The following is a 5066-nucleotide window of genomic DNA, read 5'->3' on the forward strand; positions in this document are numbered from 1 at the left end:
GGCGGCGGAAGCCGGGCGGCGGGGAGCAGTGGGCGACGGGGCGGGCCGGCACGGGGCACCGCGGTGGTCCGGCGAGACGGCGGGGCCGGAGCTCCGGCGGGAACCGCGGGCGCGGCGCGCGGGCTGGCGGCGGAGCCAGATGGGTTCGCGCGGGCCCGAGCCGGGCCCGGCGGGCCGTGGTGGCGCGCGGGACGGGAGGCGGCGGCGCGGGACACGTGGCAAGCCACGATTGGCTGCGGGGGAGCGGGGCGGACATGTCCGGGCGGATCCGGACGTGTCCGGCGGCGGAGAGGAGCGGGGCTAGGGTTTCGGGGGAAAAATCATCCGAAAATGGAGAGGGGGAGACGTTTTTATAGGTGGAGGGAGCTAGGAGAGTCCAAATGAGGAGCGGTTTTTGCCCACACGATCGTGATCGAACGACCGAGAGCATGGAGGGGAGTTAGATGGGTTTTGGGCCACTTTGGAAGGGGTGTTGGGCTGCAAAGGGAAGGGGGTTTACGGTTACCCGGTTAACCCTTGGAGTACCAAACGACCTCCAAATGGCACGAAACTTGACAGGCGGTCTACCGGTGATGTACCAAGGCCACTTGGCAAGCCTCGGTCCATTCGAGAACGTTTAATACCCGCACACGAAGAGAGAGAAGAGGGGGACGCCGGAGGGCATAGGAGTGCCGGATCGCGAAACGGACAACGGGGAAAAAGCTCGGATGCATGAGGCGAACACGCATGCAAAATGAAATGCACATGATGACATGATAAAATGCAACACACAAGCAAATGACATGGCAACGACGGCGAATAACTGGCAGACACCTGACGCATCGGATCCGGGGCGTTACAACACTCCACCACTACAAGAGGATCTCATCCCGAGATCTAGGATGGCAACGGAGGGAAAAGGAAGAGGAAGAGAAGAGTTAAAGCTAAGTTGCTTCTTTGACGAATGAGTGAAACCAAAGAACCTTGAGAGGTTGAAAAATATGAAAGAAAGAAAACAACAAAGATGAACAAGATTGCAAACAATCTGTTAGAAAAGAGGAACAAGGAACATTGCGAGAACTTGAAGGTTGCAAAGACATGAATGACGAGCACAATGGACAAGAAAGAATTGAAACCACTCTGGTTGAAACGAGATAAGAAATGAATAAGACTGAAATAATTTTGACAGCACTCCGACTGTAAATGGAAGGAATTGAACATGAACTTGAGAATATGGGAAGATACTTGATGAAATCAACAACACACTGCCTCCGAAACTATTGAAAGAATGGCACAAGGGGTAAGAAGGATTTCAGACAGCTCTCCGGTTGAGGAAGGAGGCAGAACTTGATAAGATGAGGGAACTCGGATGAAAACACGACACGCCGGTTAAATGGATAAGGATGAAAATGACATGATCTTGATAAAAGGAGATGATGGGTGAAGAGAGCAACATCACATTGCCTCCGAAAGAAGGAATAGAAGACAGATCATTGGAATAACAGAATGACGAAGAAAATGCCAACTTCTGCCACAAAAGAACTTGGAAAACATCCTTGCAAAGAAGAATTGAACGGAGTTGTTGGAAAACCAACAACGAAAAGAATAAGCTTGTAGTGGGCTTATGGAAAACTTCTCAAAATTATGAGTTGAAATTCTGCCACTAATGGAAACAGATGATTGGATTGATATCAACAAGGAGACGAGAAACTTATTTCCCCGGGAGGACAAATTAAGAACTTGGTCATTTATAAGCACCATAAATAGCAACAATCCTTAGGGAAAGCTTTAGGTTAAATATAACCCAAGATACTCCAATGGAGGCGTTGATGGATTGAGAAGAACTCATGCTCGAAGGAGTTGATGGGTTTAACTACCTCATTCTTGACAACATATGAATCATGAAACAAGAATGAAATTGTCAAGAGTGACATAACACCACCACAAAAGATAAGGTAGGAAGAATTGCACTTCAGAATGCAAGATGAAGAATGCTTGAACTCCTCAAAACAAAACATGTGTTGAGCACCATGTTTATTCTAGAGTAAAGCTTGGCGGATCATAGCTTCGAGAGAAATCTTGAAGAACAATTGCAGAATGAAAGGAATCCTTGATGAACCACCATGTAGAACCTCCATGAAGAACTCCAGTAATGAAAGGATGATAAAAGAAAGAGAAGTTGAAAACACAAGGTGGAGCCTTGCGATGATTTAGATGGAGCTTCGCGACGAGATAATGCGGAAAACTTGGAACTCCGGAAAGAAAAAATGACACACTAGAACCGAGAATTACTTCATCATGAACAATCTCCGGAAGAAAAGAATTGAATCACCTCGAGGAAATAAGAATAAGATTTATTGTATGGTTATCCTTCATCAAATTAAATTGATGACAAGCAATGGATTTTGCATACTACTTATTCCCATTGAAAAAGGATTAAGAAAGATATAGAGTAAACTTGAGAAGGTCTTCATGAACCACCGATAGGATTGGAAAGAATGAAAGAATTAGAATGATAATCAAGTAAAAGAATCTTGAACGAACCACCATAAGAATTCGAAAATTGAATGACGAAAGAGAATGAATCACCGGGAAGAATTAGAAGAAACAAATATGCCTGAGGGGATTTAGAGAGACGAGAACTTAGAGATTGCGAACTGATTGAAGAATACTTGAACGAAGCACCGGGATAAATTAAATGGCTCAAAAGAAATAACAACCTCAAGATATGTAAAACAGATTAGGAATGATAACACGAATCTTCCGATATATCTTCAGCACACCAGAACAAATGGAAAGCGAGAGATGAAAGATTAAGAGGTGCACCAGCATGAGAAAGCATTTGGCATGAGGGAAGGAATATGATCAACACTGAAAGCTTGAATTGGATCCACCGGAGAAGAAACAACAATGAAGACTGATGAACTTGAAACTGTTGAGCATCTTCATGGGAAATCACCGGATAAGAACATTGATTGAAAAGAACGAAGAGACTTCACATAAATAAAAGGATACTTGATTAAGAAATCTGGGTCCTTGAAGAAAAAGGGGTGGGAGGGCGGGAAAACAAAGACAACTTGGGACGGATGAAACAAACACCGTTGAGAAAATTGATCTTGTGGATGGGGAGAATGATGGGATCATCTCGAAGAGAAGCGCACCGGTTGGAAAAGAATTAACATGACAATCTCGATGATCAAAAGGATTAGTATTCACATAACAATATGAGAACACCATTTAAGAAAGGTATGGATTCAACATTTGACTATGAAGCAACTCGAATACCGCAACTCAAAACAAAACAAAGGATTTGGCTTGCAGAATAAGCCGGAACAAATACATATGATAGAGATTACCCAATCCCATATCATGCATCTGTCGGAAAGATATTCTAGGAGCTACTTGAATTCCCACCTATAAAACTCCCAAAACTTTCTGGTTATGCAAACTGGTGTTGGGGATACAAGGGAAGCAATATATCTCACCCAAACTAACAATACCTACATCCAGCTGTATCCATCCATCAACACATAACCAAGAAACCTTCGGAAATCGTGTACCTCAACCTTCAAAAAGCATCCGTTATACGAGTTATGGCAATACTCCCGAACTCGCCTCAGTACTGGGTTATCGGGGTTATCTCACGAACAACTGCATAAAAGAGATTTTCGATGTCGGCAAATCTCAGGTATTCCAGAACTTCAACGATAAAATTGTGACGACAACACCTCAGAGCTCGACTCCCCGGGTCAAAGCCACATTAATAGACAGGAGGCACCAAGAACAATGTTCTCGTCACAAAACCATCGGAACGATTCCAAGATACCTGCGTGATCCTAAAAAAAATTGAGTGAAAATTGAGGAGAGGAAAGACAAAACATCTACGTCAGAGGTCCTCACCAGAGCGACGAAGGGACTGAGGAGTAAAAAGAATCCTACGCTCCGATATATATAATCCTAAGACTCAAAATAGTTTTCTTCTAGACTCAACAACGGCCAACAAACAAGGGGGCTCCTAGGGTCGGTCGAGGCTCTTATACCAACTTGTCACGCCCAAGATGCGACCCTATCCTAAAGAAACTCGAAGGTCCCACCAAGGATAGAAGCGCATCTTGAAGACACTTTTGCAAGGTGGATATCATTACATCAACATTACATAATAGTGGGGGTACATCCGATACATACAAAGTCACATGAATACAACAATACAACATACCAGAACAACATCCGACTACGGATGAATCATAAACAGAAACTCAAACAATATCCACCCTGCTAGCCCAGGCTGCCGACCTGGAACCTATCCCCTGATCGAAGAAGAAGCAGAAGAAGAACTCAACGCAAGCAAGCATCGCTCTCGCGTCATGATCATCGCATAAACTGTACCTGCAACTGTTGTTGTAGTACTCTGTGAGCCACGAGGACTCAGCAATCCCATTACCATGGGTATCAAGACTAGCAAAGCTTAATAGGAAAGGAAGGGATAAAGTGGTGAGGCTGCAGCAGCAACTAAGCATATATGGTGGCTAACATACGCAAATAAGAGCGAGAAGAGAACAAGCAGAACGGTCGTCAACTAGTAATGATCAAGAAGTGATCCTGAACTCCTACCTACGTCAAACATAACACAGAAACCGTGTTCACTTCCCGGACTCCGCCGAGAAGAGACCATCACGGCTACACACGCGGTTGATGTGTTTTAAATTCGGATCTGGTGTCAAGTTATCTACAACCGGACATTAACAAATTCCCATCTGCCTATAACCGCAGGCACGGCTTTCGAAAGATTATACCCTGCAGGGGTGTCCCAACTTAGCCCATGACAAGCTCTCGTGATCAACGAAGGAATAGACCTTCTCCCAGGAAGACCCGATCAGACTCGGAATCCCGGTTTACAAGACATTTCGACAATGGTAAAACAAGACCAGCAAGACCGCCCGATGCGCCGACATCCTGATAGAAGCTGCACATATCTCGTTCTCAGGGCAACACCGGATGAGACAGGCTACGAGTAAAACCAGCCCTCAAGTTTCCCCGAGGTGGCCCCGCAGGCGGCTCGGTTCAGACCAACACTTAGACAAGCACTG

The sequence above is a fragment of the Triticum dicoccoides genome, chromosome 7B (genome assembly GCF_002162155.2).
Source record: "Triticum dicoccoides isolate Atlit2015 ecotype Zavitan chromosome 7B, WEW_v2.0, whole genome shotgun sequence".
NCBI lineage: Eukaryota > Viridiplantae > Streptophyta > Magnoliopsida > Poales > Poaceae > Triticum > Triticum dicoccoides.